General features: G+C 35.0%; 1 long non-coding RNA gene across 1 annotated transcript in view; it reads right to left on the bottom strand.

Annotated features, from left to right (window-relative positions):
• Positions 1–9,758: 9,758 nt before the first annotated feature.
• The window catches only part of LOC120753219 (uncharacterized), a 33,848-nt gene continuing 25,069 nt past the window's right edge, over positions 9,759–18,537 (bottom strand). The window contains exons 2-3 of the long non-coding RNA XR_005701021.2: positions 11,150–11,287; positions 9,759–10,369 (exon numbers count right to left, since the gene is read on the bottom strand). This is a non-coding gene — a long non-coding RNA (uncharacterized LOC120753219). The remainder of the gene's footprint in view (positions 10,370–11,149; positions 11,288–18,537) is intronic.

Consider the following 18,537-nt stretch of genomic DNA (forward strand, 5'->3'; position numbering starts at 1 on the left):
TCCCCTCTCTCTGTTAAATTGAAAAGTTCTAACAATTAGCAGTTGAAAATCCTAGCTCCTTACCTATATTGTGCAGGTAACTTTGCCCTGAGGGATTCTGTGAGATGCTTATAGCTCATGTACTGCATATTGTACCATACCTTAATTTTTTTTCCTCTGAGGCAAAGCTCAACTCTGAAGCAAGCAGTGAGACTGGGACAAGAGTCATTGTGCTTTCAAATACAAGAGTTGCTTGAAATCCCATTGTAATTATTTCAAAATTTTTTAAAGCTTTGCAATTTCTTTGAACTTATAGGCTACAAAGAAAAAAATTCTGAAATCAAGTTTGCTTCTTATCTCTGAGGCATTACAAACCCACTAGTCTCTCTTCTGTGTTCAGCAAGATCATGGATCAATTCTTCCTGGAAGCTGTGCTGAGGCACATGAAGATAAGGAGGGGATTGATGACAGCCAACATGGCTTCATTAAGGGAAAATCCTGTCTGACAAATTTGGTGGCCTTTTATGATGCATGTAGAGTGTTGGTGGATAAGGGAAGAGCAACTGCTGTCATCTGCCTGGACTTGCACAATACGTTTGACACTGACTTGCAAGACGTCCTAGTCTCTAAACTGGAGAGAAATGAATGTGATGGGCAGACCCCTCCCTAGATAAAAAATTGTTCAGATGGTCACACGCAAACCGTTGTGGTCAATGGCTCAAGGTCCAAGTGGAGATGAGTGACAAGTGGTGCTCTTCAGGGGTCGGTATTGGGACCAGCAGTGTTCAATATCTGTGTCGGCAGCATGGAGAGTGGGACTGAGTTCACTCTCAGCAAATTCACTGCTGACAACAAACTCACCAAACTGAGTGGTGCAATTGATACTCTGGAGGAAAAGGATGGCATCCAGAGGGACCTCATGAAGTTCAACAAGGCTAGCTGTCTGCCAAAATACAATGGGAAAACAATTCAGTAACCTATCATCAAGAGATATTCTTCCCAACTCTCAAATCGGTAAACTATATTTTATTTTTAACTGGTAAATCAAGTTAAATAAGTAGATTAAATTTGGTTCTGGACCTATGCCATGTTCCATGTCTGCTTATACCTGTCATCTCAATTAGCAAGAAAAACCAGCTACAGTTCTTCCCCTAACAATCTCCTTGTGAGAGGTTCAACACCATAGCAAAGGTTAACTTATTTGGCAATACAGGAAGGGGAATCTGAGCAGCAGAATGGAAATCAAATATTTAATGAATTCCCTAAGCAACCTCCCACAAAGATCAGGTCTCCGTAAAGCACAGGTCATTATTTACAGCAACTCCACTGTTGCAAAATCCTCTAGGGAGAATGTAAACTATCCATTCTCCTTCAGGTTGTCTAGCTTATCCAATTTCATTGCTATACACTAGCTAAAAATTCTTTACACAATCCTTTTGCCCTCTTGTATATCTCCAGAGGTCACAGCTTTTTGTTTGATTGTTTGCTTTGTTTTTTTTAATATTCCAAGAGATTCTATGAAGACTGCCTCGGTTCTTTAAATATCTGGTTTCCATAAAACTAACTAAGAGGCTTATCCAGCATCACTGTTTTTTCCAACCCTGAAAGGTTCTGGAATTCTTTCAATTTTGATAATTCTTCAAGAAATTCCAAGAAGTTCTTGTCTATAATGTGTGAATTTGTTCTGAGGTTGTTTCAGACTGCATATCAGACTGCAGGTGGAAAGTGACAACATCAGCTTTAAGAATATTAAAAATACTCATTAGAAGCCCATGGCAGTGAAGAAAAACCAGAAAAACCTGTCAGGTTTTCATAATTGATTTCTTTGTGAGTAGTTTTAATGGCCTTTTCTGACCTCTGTTCACTACAACAATATAAAATAATAGGAAAAGTCAAGGAAAAAAATTAAGGACTGAAAAAATAAAATCAGTTTACTGAGAGGAATGCTGAAAAGTAATTTACTTCTTTCAGGGATTTTATTGGCAATATAAAAGAGATTCATTGGAATTTTAGCTTATAACTACAAGAGTGTACATTGCAAGCCAAACCCAAACTCGTTTAAATAAATAAATATTTTTAAAGGTATGGTATCCTATAAAAAAAATATCTAGGCCTATAGTAATTTTATATCTTTAGAAATGTTTACATAAAGAGTAAATATAATTTAGGAATTGAAAATATTAACAGAAGGCACAAAAGACATCATAATGGTGACTTTCAACCTCTAGTTCTATTCATAGATTCAAGATTCCACCCTGAGAACACTGAAAACACTTGCCTTGGCTGAATTTATTTTCATCTGCATTAAAACTGACAAGAAAAATGAAGAGGAATAGAGTGAGATGATATAAACTGAAAAAAAAGGTTGCAATTTAGTCACTTTCAAACCAACCCACCAAATTTCTGACACATTTAATAGTCTTAAAACAAGTTTGTTTGTTTTTTTCATTTGCACACTTTAGCAAGGCTGCCTTATGTTGTGGCACAAATCTCTGAGGAGATCATTCACCTGTCTTTCCTGTCAAATTACATTGCAGAGTCAACAGAAGCCAACAAAGTGTGATATCTCATGCTAGACTTCTAGCTCCTGATAAATTTGGTCAGTGGAGTAACTCCTGTAATTCAAAATGTTTTAAACAATTAAATATTTCAAAACTATAAAAAAGGAGTTAAAACTGTGAACTTAATGTGATCATGTTCAGTCAGATTGTTTATGCAATAAGCAAAATAATTCCAGAGTAGATGTAACTAATGACTCAGTGGAAAAGAGGTGAGAATATATAAGTAAGCTTAGCAAACTTTAATCAGAAAAATACACAGGCCACTCTTGATCCCATGACCCCTGGTAAGAGTGGGGAAATTCCTCTTATGGTTCAGCTGTGACTCCAGTGAAGTTGTTTGTGCCACCATATATCTTCTAGGTTTGATAATTTGATTGGAAATTGAGCTAAAACTCAGACTTTCAATATTCAAAGAATGCTAATGATAGTTATACACTATATATTTTTAAAATTATTACTCTTGACATTTTGCTGTATAATGTTGCAAATCTAACAACAAATTGTGGTATTTGCACTGGTACTAGTAGGCTAATTTAAAATATTTGATAACTATATAACAATTCTGCAGAGAACCATGTTTGTAAAGATTCTAATTTGTAAACTGATAGCTGAATACTAAGCAGGCTAATCAGTCATCTTATTGGAAATGTACAGTAGCAGAATATTAGGATAAAAGGGAATTTGAAGGTAGGGAGGGAATTTGACGGAGTGTTGCCTTAAGCTAGTCCAATCAAACACATTGCAGCACTAATAATGTTGAATTCACTTACCCATTCTCACTTCAGAGGGTCCAGTGGGTTTTTAAAAGTAACAGATTCAGACACTTATTTTTTTCTAAGACTGAAATCTGAGATTCCAGAGACTTCTTTTACTACATGTGTGTACCCTAAATTATCTATTAATCTCTCCATTTTGTCTTGGATTTTGAAGCAAAGAGATAGCCTACAATCAATAAATATTAGACACACTATTTCATGAGACTACAGACAACTCATCTAGGTGAGTAACTACATCCTGTATTAAATCTTCCCTTTAGAATTTACCTACATATTTGCTAATATGTGCCTTGTGTTTTAAGACCTCAGCTTTTTGAAGAAAATTGTTTCATATGTTCTCTTTTCAAAGTTCCTGGTTTGTTGCAAAGCATGGCAGACAAAAGTAAGCAGAAAATGAATGACACATTATCATTTAAAAATAAATGGCAAACACTACTAACCAGAAAATCTAAAAGATCAAAACATTGAGTCCTTCCAACTTATTTGCCAATAGAAGTGAGAAAAAAAGAAATAGAAAGCAAAAGGAAAACACAATGTGCTTCCCTTTTCCCACCTCATTATCTGTGAATCCATTTGGGAAGAACTCATCTGGTTGTTCATTAGAGGTTTCAAACTAGCAGAATGATCACTTTAAAAATAATTTTAACAAGGGGCTCCAGCTTTTTGTAGTTTAACTATACAGCAATTAGTGTATTTTTCAGCTGACTTTTACAATCTTTTGTTGCTGTGTGGTAGAGCATAACTTAAACTGCAGCTCCCCCTGAGTACAATTTGCAATATTCAACATGGATTTAGATTAGACAGTGAAGAACACAAGTGAGCTGTAATACATAACACACAGGTATCTTTATGTAACAGTACATTTGAAGAATGTGTTTGATTAATTTATTGACAACTGTTAAAAAACTTTTTGGGGTTTTCTCAAAATACATGGAACAGCAAGAAATACACAGTGGTATTATTACAGCCATAATAACTGGTAGGATTTGATGTAGAATTTATAATGCTGTCAGACTGGGAGTTCTGCAGAGTAATAACTCTAATTCAGTGAGAAAATATGTGTTAATATGTCATAATTTATAAAGATTAAAAAATGAACCTTGTCAGAATAAATACAGACAAGAAAAAGTTGCATTTCACATGAAAGGTTTTTATGTATTAGAGCAGAGAAGTCAGAGGCATGCTGTCCTAGTTAATAGAAGATTTTTACTAACCAGAACAAAAATGAAGGATTATGCTATTATCAGGTGCTAGTTGAGGGAAGAATGCAAAATAACTTTCTAATTAAGATAAGGATGTTCCAGGATGGAAAGATGATGTTAAAAGTGAACAGAAACTCTTAGCAGCTTAGCTAATATGAAAAGAAATAAAGTAATAACTATCATTGAAGAATTGGGGTTGAAAGGGACCTTTAAAGACCATCTAGTTTAATCCCATATAAGGACACTACCTTTCTAGAACATGTAAATATAGAGATGAATAGAAGTGATATTTCATAGCAGAAGCTCTGAGTTACATTCATAGGGGAAAAAAAAAAAAGTATTTTAATGCCAACAGAAAGAGATGATTACATACACACAAAAGTGATAAAATATTTAGAATATTTTCCTGTTACAAACTAAATACAGGACATGATCAGAAGGTTAATAATAATTTGATGTTCTTTTATAAAGCAAGCATTTCAAAATAATTCATATCATTTGGAAGCATCCAAATTCTGCTATTTATCATGCAACATTAAAAAAAAAAAAAAAAAAAAAAAAAAAAAAAAAAAAAAAAAAAAAGGCTTCTGCATGACATGCCTCTGGATTGCTCAAAGGAAAGAGTAAAAACAGTGTGGGAAGTGGAAGTGTTTTATGCAACACTTTCTCTGTACAGCTGGGTAAGGATGGGCACTTTGTATGAAAGGGTTCTGCTTTCAGTAACATCTGTTAGTTTATCTCATCTGACTCATCCAGCCCCTGGTAATAATGCCACTCTTGCACTAGAGTTATTGCTGTATTAAAGCTGTGCCAGTGCAGATTAAAGCAAACAGCTGCCACAGGTACACTGCACATGTAGATCCAAGGGAAGGGGAGCTGCAGGGACAGCAAGCAGGAGGTGCTGAGAGACAAGCAGTGTGCAGGGCTGTGTCACTGGAAGGGGCAAACAGATAAGACAGTTGTCATCTTGCACCAGCTCTGTTCAAAGAGTTGTGGCAAATCTTGGACAGGAAAAGGTCCCTACCCTTGGAGGGCAGGAATGTTAAATGGCACCACTAGAGGCTTTTAAGAGAATAGAGACACTTCATGGCAAGGCAGATTAGAAGAGATTTATTTGATAAAACTTGAAATAGCAAGTAGATTCATTGCATGGTCAAAAACCAAGGATGTACTTGACTCCCTCAGACAGCATGGGAAAACATTGATAGCACTGCATAATGCAGGTTATATTCCCTAGTAGTGAAAGAAAAGTGGATAATATAGATTTATATTAACTTCATCTGAACAGGAAACTTATAAAACCATGAGCTTTTGAAATGCTGGCTTTCATTTGGGGGTGGGGTGAGGAATGGGGAAATTCAGAAGTCCATAAACATGAATAACCTAAACTGACAGTATTTTTAGGTTCAGCACAGTGGAAAACTGGGTATTGAAATTTCATTAGAAGCTTTGTTCATGAAAGCTACATACCCTGTATTTGAAAGAAAATAGTTTAATACACATTTATTTTAGCCTAGATTATGCTGACATGTTTTACTTAGGCATGTTTGAAATGCGAAAAACAATTCAGAGAAATATGCCAAAACTTACACTTTTCTGGAAGGCTGCCTATTATGATACACTGGCACTATTCTCATGTTTGAATGAAAACTATCTAATCTAAGCATCAAATACCAGACCAATAAGGAGACAATTCAACTGACACTGAAACATTTTTTGAATTATAGAGGGAAAAATAAACAAATTTATCTCCACTTTTTTTCTAAAGAAATAATGCAAAAGGAAAAGCATGTTTTCAAGGTAGTTAGAGTGTTTCTGCTGTATTGGAACTGGAAAGATTAATGATATCCAAAATTAGGAAAGGAAACTTTTTTAGCAAGGGCTACCTGTGGTGAATTGACTATCAAAGAAATCTGAAGAGCTGCATTAAATATGTGTTAGGCCTGGCACATCTGGCAGGTTGGGAGGATATAAGAAGCAAAACAGAGCAAAGAGAAAGAAAATAGCCTAAGATTAAGGAGATATACCAGCTTTCAGAGCTGAATATATTGTGGAATTTTAGAGGCGAAAGATAATTTTGTTATGTGCTTTGGGAAAATAACCTGAATGGGCAAGCTATGGTTGTCACAGCAACCATTGGTATGCAAAAGATCCCACAGAAAACATTTATTGAAAATGTCTAATGAATCTGGACTTGATTATGAGAGCTGGTGCAGGCTTACTTCTCCAGGGGAAGATTAAATTTGATGGTTTTTATTGGAGGGAAAAAAAGTATCTTTTATGCTCCTTTAACATTCTACCATCTTAGTTTTTGTCAGGCTTAAGTATGTTCATCACAAAAGTGAGTTTCACAGTTTTCTACATAACAAAATTTGCTTGACAAAAAGAAGTATCCAGCTGGTAATGGATAACAGACCACGGAAGTGATCCTTAAAAAGACCCATAAAATTAAAAGAAAACACTGAAGATGGACAGAAAGCTCTTGTAATTAAAATTAACTGGATTCTAATTTCTGTGAATGGAAGTTTCCTTGCTGAAGATTACCATCCCCTGATGACTACAGAAGCTCTGTTAAAAGTTATTTAAAATTCTGATTTCCTTAAGAGCCGACTTTAAATTATGCCATTTTTATATTTTAATACAGAAAGCCTTGCACATTCCTGCTGTATGATGATGATGACCTTCTCTAGTAAGGCAACATACAGTAACAACTTCTTCTTCCTCAGGTCTAGAAAAATTGATCTCTACTATATGTAATAGCTAACTGGAAGGATCCTAGAGCCAGAAATATCAGTCCGTGATGAATAATCCTGCAGTACTCAGTTTTGACTGATAAAACAAAACATTATGAGGAAAAATGTTAGTATTTGGAACAACCATTAGTTTGTTGATTGTGGATTGTAATTAAACTCCTGGAAAAGAATGTTACTGTCAAATGAGCTGGGATGCATGGCTGTGTTTGAGGACGAAAGGCACGCCTAGTCAGATCATGCTTGCCAGATCATTCAAACATCAGGAATCAGAGAAATAGAGGAGAAAGAGGGAATTTGTTCAAAGCTACATACCCTATATTTAAAAATGTACACATTTATTTTAGCCTAGATTATGCTGACCGGTCTTACTTAAGTAAGAAGAACACTTAGTGCCCTTCCTAAGGTGGTGCCATCAGTTCCACCACTGACTGTAACAACACCAAGGCACACTTTTGTATGTCCTGCACTAATATTAAGGTAAACATTCTTATTCAATCTACTCATATCCTCATTTAGAATCAGGTGCTTCAACAAGCATCGTTAGTTTAGCAACCCTCAAGCACGCTCCAATTGATATGTCCGTGCTGTAATCTAAGAGACTATGCCATGTCTCTGTCGTGCTAAGGTTTCACTACTTGCTCTAACACATTCAGTTGTTAAACCAATTCTTCCTGCTTATATAGCAATTATAAGGATGTTTAAAAGACTCATATGGTAAATATCCCATGATGATAATCTGCTCCAGAAATAGCACTCACTCTCAAATGATTTTGGATATTTGAGAGTGAAAGTTTGAGTAAGGATGGATGTTCATTTTCTTGACCTTACTGCTGAGGTGTAGATAAAAGAAGTAAAATCAGGAATTTCAGTGGTAGCAAGAGGTTGCAAACTCTTGGCAGCTTTTGGCTGAAGCACAGTGGAGATATGTCATCCCTGAGAGTTAACTGTCTTGTTCATGTGGCTGGTAGCACTCTGCCAGCGTAGCTTGCATACTGGCAGCATGCTGCCCTCCTGACAGTGGGGTGGGGAGCAAACTCACAAGAACATCCCCATAAAAACCTCTGAGTATTAGACTGAAGGGAAGCTTGTTCAAGGTGCTGGATATATAGTGGTAGGCTGCATGCAAATCAACATAGAGCCTTCTTCACAGCTATTTTACTACCATGGAACCAATGGAGTTACATTCTCCCATCTCAGTTTTCCCTATGTCTATGTTTTCTTGCAAGCCCTACTTCATCTGTAATGGTTTCTTTTAAAATAAGCAGTTCTAACAAAAAGGTATTTCTAGTTGTTCTAAATAGCATGGTGTGGCTTTCCACTTGTAGTTCATACGAATAGCACCTGAGTATTAAATTTCAGGGCAGAAACAATTAGCTATTTTATGCAAGTCAGATGCACTTATACTCCTCATGAAACATGTCAGCCTGACTCCTTAATTAGGTAAGAAGTGTTCAGACTTTGCTCAGGGTATAATCAAATGTTAAAAGTCAACCACAAACAAAGCTTATCAGCTAGAAAAGTCATTTGAACCTAATGGCAAAGGAAGTTCTGAAAAGCGGTGTGCAGCTAGGAGGCTCAAACATATTCTCAAGAACAAAATCTGCTACAATAATAATTAAAATAAAATCCTCAAGATAAATCCTGTAAAATGGTGCTTTGAGTGTGTGCTCTTTTTATTGAAATAAAAAAGGAGTTGAGAACCAAAGATGAGCAAACAGACATTTAAAAAGTGCTATTACTAAGACAATAACTGTAGTTTCCCCCACGAGATTAGACGGCCGCCAATGGCAAAAGAAGAGTCTGACTCTCTGGCTCCGGGTTGGATATTACAGCTTTTATTCTCAAGTCCTGCTCAGCTTTTGGAGACCTTTCCTGGTGACTCGCCGATGCCAGAGAGACCCGGCCCCTCCCCTGCTGCGGCTTTTTCCCCCAGGGGGCAGGGCCCAGAGGCACCACCCAAGCAGTGATAAGTGGGGGGGAACAGGGTTGGGTTTGAGGGGGATGGTCACTGCTGGGCAAGGACAGATAGAAAAGAACATTACAAATCTGATGAAATATAAACCCAATTAATGCATTACAACAAATAACGAAAGCAATTTTTTTTTTCCCGTACAAGCTTCCAAAGTGAGGGGAATTATAGATTAAAAATATGGAATTTTGCAATACTCAAAGAGCTCAATCTTTCTTTATCTGTTATAGTATGAGATTATAAAACAGAATTTCAAAATTCTTGTGAGATTTCTAGCTTAATGAATATTTGCATTTTAGTAGCATAATCCATTAAGTTATTTGACCTGGCTGAGAAGAAAATTCAACTGAGTTTAGATAACTACTGTCAGATTTGCTACTTGAAGTAACTTAAATTTAAAATCTTTAACCTATGAACAGTGTATTTTTATATATAAACAACATCTTCAGGTAAAATATTCTCAAATTTATAAGTAACCACAATTAAATGTATTTTTGGTATTATAATTTTAACCGTAAACATGCTGGTTTGATGGTTCATCGCCACATAAAAGGCAGCAAATCAAAGCGCACACTGGGCATTTTACTTACATCATTTGAAGAAAGAAAAACCTTTTGCAAAAACACACCTGGGGAAGATTTATGGCTGCATGGGTTCAAATAAGGATTCGCATAAGGAAACAAGATGAGGTAAAAAGTGAAATGGATGTCTCATCAATGCACACTGAAATGAAATAAAAAGTTCTTTACCCATTGTCACAGGCAAAACCATTATGACTTCCTGCATCCTACAAAAGAATAATCTTCACTTCCCTAGTCTTCACAAGCACTGATTTTGCTGTGGTCATATTGAAGCTGTCCCAGTCTCTCCAAGGAGGTGAGGCGTAGTTGCAGGAGTTTTGTGTACATTGTTTTCTTTCTGCTTTTCCATCATCCTTCTTGCTATATTTCATCCACTGCTCCAGGATTCTTTCTGTTCTTGCCCTGCCTGAGGTCACTTACAGCGTCCCAGGGTGTCTCTGCCTTGGCTTGTCACCTTCAAGGCTTCATTTCAGTGCAGGCTCTGTCACCTGCAGCCTTGCTACCTAGGCCCTGCCAGGTATGCTGTAACCTCACTCAAAAGTAATTTCCTGGAAAGAGGGAATGACAAATATTTGGAGAGTCTTGTCTCTCAGCCTTTTCCCTCGGGAATAAGTACTGATCACCATAAAAAGTTATTGCACATTAGTGCAGACAAACAATAACCCACCCCCCACAAAGAAACCAAATAGCAAGGTTGTCTCACAAAGGAGAAAAAACTGACTCCTTTTCATAAATAATAAATGAATAAACAAACAAATAAATAAATAAATAGTCTGGATCAACACACCCACAAAGGGTTTAAATAATTAATATACTTCTATGCACCTTCCCTCTCAGTTCCTAAAAGTGTTCCTTTGATTTAAAAGAAGTTGTAACTGAAATTATTGGAGCAGAACTGAACCAAAGCAGTAACCTACATTTTGAGAAGTCTGAGAAATAAAAAATGCAGATACTTAGATTTTGCATTCCCATGTTTATGACAACCTACCAAGCAAAACAAATAAACCTATGTATGCTTATAATTTAATCTGAGAACAAGGCTGCAATTTTAGACTTCAGATAATGCAATTCAGTTTCCTCTGACCTTGAACGTTGGACATACTCTCAGGCCAAAGACAAAAACCAAGAAGTTTCTTCTTCTGGAAGGTACCCTTTCTAACATAAGACAATGGGATATCTTAATAGGAGATTTTAATATCTACACAAATTTCTGAATCTTCTCAATATCTCTTAATTAAAGACATGATGCCATCAGTCTCTGGGAGGGAGGCATTAAACACGTATCTCAAATTAATCTTGAATCAAGCTGAAACACAAAGATTTCTTACACAAGCCTAAGGGACTTCTGTGCTGCGCATCTTGGTAGGATTTGTAGAAACCTCTCCTCTGCTGTCCACTGAAGTTCCCTCTGATATGAGAAGCAGTGGAAGATGTTCCCACAAGGAACACAGTAGGACAAGGATTAGCTAAGAAAAAGAGAAAGAAAAAAATCACTATCCTATAATGTACATAGCAATTTTTGTGATTCACACCACTCATTAATCTGATCAATCTTGTATAATGTGGATCCAAGAAAGCCAGGATATATAATTGGGTTTTCAAAGCTGATTTCACTCAGCCTAATATCAATACTTACTGAGATAAATTTACCTTCTGTTCATAGCCATATCAGGTGAATGGTAGACTGCTTAATTTTCTAGTCTTGAAAAGCTAGTCCAGCATAAATGATGAATTGATTGAATCTGTCACAGTTAGAGATCCCATATGGATTGACTTTAAAAGAAAATCTTAGATAATGCAAATCTTACCTTTCTACATAATGATGAAGAGTCCACTGGATGAATAGGTAATGCATATCTTATAAAACAGAACAAAAAAAGCTATATTTTTCAGTGTATACTGAAGTGCTAGGAATTAAAGTTCCATTTTCTGAAAGACACATCAGGCAAAACCAAAATAAAACTCAGGGATTAAGGCTTGTCTTAACAAGTAGTCAACTATTTCACTGTTTGTTCATAAATTATTCATAATACATATGAAATTGAAAACCTCCATGGTGACCTCTATGAAGTGTCAATAATTCTGCTTGGGAAAAAAAAACAAAAAAACAAAAAAACCAAAAAAAAAACAGAAAAGAGATTTTTCTACACATTTTTATTCATCATGCAGAAAAATTTATTCCCTTAGATCATAAAAAACTTTTTCTACATTTCAATAAATAAATTGTTGCATACAAAGATCAAGTGGACTTCAAGGAACCAACAGAGACCAGTGATGTGCCAAGGTAGATTAATGGTGTAATGGCAGTTGGGGTGGAGTGTGAAGGGAGAGAAGAATGATTTATAGGCTAATCCTTGAAAGGTTGTACATTAGTTTGTTTAACAGCATGAAGATCTAATTATATGGATACAGATACTTCCTTCAGGGAAGTTCTTGTCCTTCTCCTTATAAAACTGTCAGTAGATAAGGACCAGTTGCACTGATGGTGGGAAGAGAAGAAAGAACTCTAAAAAACTTTGTTGGTTTTATGTACATTTTGTTCCAGTGAACTTGTCCAGTTATGTTTAAATTACAAACTATTCGTAAATAACACAGCAGTGGGTGACTGTATAGCACAACTTCTCTAGCTGCAACATTCAAACTCATATCATTTGACCTGCTGCTGTGAATAACATGCTTTCAATAGACCACCAAAGAAAGAAAATTTCAACATCTTTGATTTTTTTTTTTTTAAAGTTCAAAATAGTGTAGAGAAAGAAAGGTGAAAAAGTTGGGTACTGCCAGCTGATATTATTGTCCCTGTGCTCTACTGAAAAAGAAATAAATTTTCCCTGTGTTGTAAAACAAAAGAAAAGAACTAGATTTTTTTTTTTTTTTAAGATATACTGTCAAAGGCTAAGCCCTTTGGGCACTACACAAAACTGATTTTCAGTCTGCTTTACTGACTGTAGTGCCATTTCTTTCCTACTTACATAGTGGTAAAAAACACACCTTGTTTGAACATTGTGTAGCTCACTGGAAGGTCTGTTTTATTTGTATTGCAATACTTCAGCATTAACAGCAAGCAAACTCAAACTAGCAACAGGAAGGTTCAAACATGAAAACAAAATTGGTTACAACACAGAGTAAATTTATCCACCCCACCATGTGTCTTTTAAAGTAAATCTGTCACAAAACAACTGCATGCACCTATACTACTTTATCTTCTACTTTACTTAACTTTTTTTAAGCAGCTCAAGCATTCAGGTTGACAATATACACATTCAATCTATTTTTAGACTTACAAACCTTCCTAGGTGGATTTTCTAAGTGGCTAACCTGTCTTTATTGAACTTTTCCACAGTGGGCAAAGAAAATTATCTATCTATCTATCTATCTATCTATCTATCTATCTATCTATCTATCTATCTAATCTATCTCCATCTATCCATCTTTAGATGATTTTGATTGGGGCTATTATCTGCTCTCCCCTCATTCTTAGATAGAAAATTGTAGACTGAATCACCTTATTTCTTTAAGCCTTTTCTGAATGAGTTTTACATACTAGAAATCTAATTGCGATAATCCTATGTGAATTGCACTCCCTATTGCTGAATTGCACCAATTTTTTTCATGACCCAAAATTCTATTTAGTTCTACTTGTGTCCTATGCTTTTAGCCCTGTCCTTCTTGATACATCTTGTAAGTTCTCTTTATTTCAACAAATACTGAAAAATAATAATACTGGAGATTCTTTTTTCTGTGCCATTAATGCATCAGAATCCCAGAACTTTGCTAATCCTTGGTTTATCATATCAAACTTGCAGAAGAAATGTAACACAGCACAGTAATATGAGACTAGATTTTCAAGAAGAAATTCAGAGCAGTCTGAGAAATCTGAGAATGCAGAATTCTTAGATCTTCTTAGTTTTAGCAGAAACAAATTTCTAGACTTGTATTACATTAATAGCACCTCTACTTTTTTTGAAAGAGAGGAAGGAAAAGACAGCTTCATTGTTTCAGTGTTACTGCAGTAAAGTATGATTAAGTTTGACTTCAGATTACATCAGAGGCTATGAAATATCTTGGAATATATTAGTAGGGGCTAGAAAACATAGAAAATATTATATGGGATAAACTACACCCTTGTCTACTATTTAACATGCTAAAAAATACAGTACTTAGTATTAACCCTGATTTATTCTGTGGGGAGCCCATAAATTGTGTGGCAAACATAGGACTCTGATGTGTTCTCCTTTTTACAGCTCCCTGATTCTCTCCATTGCCTGTTAAAAAATTGCTTCCTTTTTTAAAAAGTTATTAGAACTTGTGAAACCTGTCCCAACAGATAAATCAGATTCATAATTTAAAACCCAAACCAAACCCAATGAAAAGAAAGAGGTGTGTGCCTAGAGATCTCCCTCAGTGAGATCTACTTCCACACAAACTGTTCTGTCAGACAATTCCTGGTATAAAAATACTTCATCTGTGACCTGCTACTTTGTTGTGAAATATACTACAATCCTTCCAATGAAAAACAGTCTTCCAAAAATATTCTTAGCATGAAGATGAGCATGCCTTTTTCCCTTACATTTTTGATAAGGGATGCAAACTGCATTTATGGTTTGATGCAATTTTTTGTGAGGTAGGTAGCACCTACATCTGGGAGCCATTCATCTATTTTGGGTGCTTCTAAACCGGTGTCAGAAACCGTCAGCAGGAGGTGTGAAGAGTTTCAGAGCCACTGAGGTCTGCCAACCATAGCACTGACAAGCCAGGGAGGAGGAAGTAAAATCTGGAAACAAAACTGAAGAAGCAATTTGAGAGTTAGAAGAATTAGAAAAATTGCAAATCCCACACAAAGTCTATTCCAGGGTTCGGTGGTTTTTTTGGGGTGGCTTTTTTGGTGGTTTTGTTGTTTTTTTTTTCCTAAAGAGGATGGTATAATGAACTTATCCAGTCAAGGCAGATCTTCAATATAACACTTTGTCCTTTTATCTTTTTCAGCATTCTACTCTTTTACATGAACCTTCTATAGTCTTAGCAATAGAGCATTCCTGAAATATATATAAAAAAAATTATCTACCCCCTGTTGTATTCCAGAGCTTTGACATTAACTATGGTGAAGTTTGAAATTGAAGAACTGGGAGAAAGAAGAGGAAAGTAAAGAAAAACTTTTTATTACTACACCCTTTTCTTTCAAAATTTCCCTTTCAGCTTCTTCTTGTGTTCTAATATTGTTCACACAGAGGGTGCTAAGCTTTGCCCCACATCTAATCTCCTATAAAGTGCTCTGGCAGAGGTTCTCTCCTTTAATTTGGATTTTTTTTATTATTATTATTATATTTTTATTATTATTATTATATGGGCTTGCAACACATACTTCATAAATGAGTGCAGGGAAGACTACAAAAATACATATGGCTTCAGAAAGACATAAAGTACAGTTAATATCTACCTGTGACTATTCAGCTGTTCTCAAGTCCCTACCTTCAGGCAGATGAAAAGCTATGTTAGTAGGGTGTAGTCGATACAGAAAGCTTGTAGTAGGTATAACAGTTACTAAGAAAATATATTATTTTTTTCCCACTCTTTTTTTTTTTTTTTTTTTTTTTTTTTTCTTTTCTTTTCCCCTATGTTATGTAATCTTCCTTCAGATTTTGGGCCTAGAGAATATATTTATATCAAGCAAATACTTGATTTGCTTAACCAGATGACAGTACATCTATTCCAACCCAGTGGCCACACTCCATATATGAGTGTGTGTGTGTATACATATATATACACATACATATATATATATGTAATTTCGCATATAGATAATGTCAGTGAGTTCAGGCAGAAATTAGTCCTAGGAAAACAAACTTGCTGAAGACAAAACAAAAATCAAATGAACATTTAGTAAGGACAAATAATTTTGAGAGAGAATAACAAGTGTTCACTGATACATTTGGGACTGTTTTTGGAAACCAATGAATTGAAGCTATGTTATTTTGTACACATAAAAATTCTCGTAGCATGGTAGAAAAAAAAAAATAGATATGCCAAATTCCATTAAATTCTTCGGTAAATATTTTGAGAGTTTTGAGAAAAGTAATTCATGCAGACTCCAACTTCAGCCAACATGGTAAGTACAACTACATTGGTATATGTCAAGATTTCAAGAAGTACATTTTTTTTTTTTTTTTCCCCATAACATATATGATAGAAATATTTAAGACACTCAAAAGTTCTGTTTGCTATGATGGTTGCAAATATAAAATATTTCTATGAACATTGGCTACTTTAACATGTAAAGAAACACTCTTTCTTTAACATACTTTTTCCCATCCAGTCTTGAGAATGCATTGAGATTTTATTTAGACTGCATTGCATTCCCTAATGATATTAGAAAATATTACTTATAATAATTTTTGCTAGGTATCATCTCTGAAACACAGTAATGTTCAAAAGGGAGGCTGGGCCAAGGATTAGGTTTTGAGATCAAGAAATCTGTTATCTTATCTTTGTACATCCATCTAGAAGAATGAAGAAATCTGTATAGACCTCAGTGTCCTTTAGAGGGTCATGATATCCAGCTCCTCACGAGAAGGAATTGGGTACCCATTTACTTTTTAAAAAATAAATCAACAACTAAGGTTTTTCTTAATGTCAGCATACTTTATGATTGCCTGGATTAATTCTTCATGTTCAGACCAGCAAATTCTTCCCTTTCAGAGCAATTTAGAGAAGATGGTGTGATCTTGTAACACTGATGACTATATTTATGCTTTTACCAGTTTTCAATAGAATGATAGCTATAATTCGAATCATTGCATTTTGATTGGCACTACCACCACTATGTCTACCAGCATAAATAATATAAGACCATTTTTCTATTATTCATAAAGGCTAGTTTTTGTTTGCTTTCCTAATCAGTTTAGATATTTAGTTTGTTGGCAGAGAGATGAGTTAGCTATGAATAGCTTTAATTATTTTTCTGCAACTTGACAAAACTGATTATTATCAAGGGAAATTAGATTTTCAAAAGCAATTTTTAAAAAAAGGACAAATTAGCTATGTCAGAGGTCTTCCATACAAGAAGAAGTGAAAGGACTTATCAAGTGGTTTCTAATTGCGACTGATGGTAATAAAAAAAAAGAGAATGCCATTTAATGAAAGATATATGCATCCTTTAAATATACCTCCTGTTGGGTTTTCTTTGTCCCCATCAATTGCTGAGGCTTTCATTTTATCTAATTGCCCCCTATGGGATGTAGGAATACCATTTCAGTGAAATCATATGTATTTTTTAATCCATTATGGTTCTTAAGTGAGTAGAACACCACCATGAAGGAATAACATTTGAAATACAGTTTCAAAATTATTAGATAAATCCAAAGTTATCTGGCTTCTTGCTCAGAATTCATGAAAAATACATCCATGAAAGTGAAATCACCATTGTTCCTTAGCAACACATTCATGACCAGCAAAGTATTGGAAACTGCTTTGCAAACTTTCCTTCCTCTTCACAAATAAAAACAAAGATTTCCCATCAGTAATGATGGAAGTTTTCCATGATCCTAAGACACATGCACATGACAGTTGAATAACTTATTATAAATTTTCCAAAGAAAAATATGTTAGAGAACTGAAACTTGTACATGGTCACTTAACTGGGCTGCACTGGTCTGCATTAGAATAGGTTTCAAGCCAAAATTAATTGAACCTTGGTGTTGGTTGTTATGCTGAGGGTTTTTTTTTTTTTGGTTGGTTGGTTGGTTGGGTTGGGTTTTTTTCTTGTGGACTGGAGGTGGGGGGAGGATTTTTGTTTTGGTTTTTTGTATTTTGTTTTATGTTTTGCTTTTGTTTACTGTGGGCAGGATGGAATTTTTGCATATTTTAGAAATCCCCACTACTACTTTTTACAGGAGAACATATTAACAAAACTATTCAAAATCACAGATTCCAGATACAATGTGATATCTAGATCAAAACAGCAAGATGCATGTCTTCATATTGCGGCAGTATATGTAATGTGCTAGAATTGCTCATTAGAAAGAAAGTCCTTAAAACATGAAAATGACAGCTTTAGACATGCATAGGACTGTAATACTAGGTTCCTCTTAACTGCCTTAGGTCAAGGGCCTGTAATTAAATTATTCTATCCCTACTGAGAGAATAATGCAACAATAGACTGAGAACATTTTAAAACAAATTAAAAAAGGTCAACAAATTAATGACTGAAAAAGACATGCAACTTTAAACAATTTTCCAGCCTGGCAAAACAGTATATACTAAAATATAGAGGATATAAAAGCATCATGAGCAGTAAAAAAAGACTCAATGGAGTTTTCATTGAGAGATGACATCTAACTGATGATATATAAAGCAGTCAAGGTTTACTTAGAAAAGCACTCAAAAGTATCTGCTGAAACTGATCAAAGCAGACAACAATATAAAAACTAAGATTATATAGCAAATTGATATGAATGGGAATGAAAAAACACAACATATTTTGTGATATTAAATAATGCTTGTAATAATTACCAAATTTCAGTGAATTAGACTAATTGTACAACAAACTTGAGTAGGTTTTGGTTGGTTAAAAAGAAAGATTTTGATTCTTTGGTTACAGAAATTAAGAAGTCTAAATTTCTTCAAAATATTAAAGCTTTATAATGTGGGTTGTATTAGAATAATATAGGTAGAATTCCTATAGCTTTTCTATTATTTATTACAAAATGAACCCAGATTG

The sequence above is a fragment of the Hirundo rustica genome, chromosome 5, assembly GCF_015227805.2.
Source record: "Hirundo rustica isolate bHirRus1 chromosome 5, bHirRus1.pri.v3, whole genome shotgun sequence".
Taxonomy (NCBI): domain Eukaryota; kingdom Metazoa; phylum Chordata; class Aves; order Passeriformes; family Hirundinidae; genus Hirundo; species Hirundo rustica.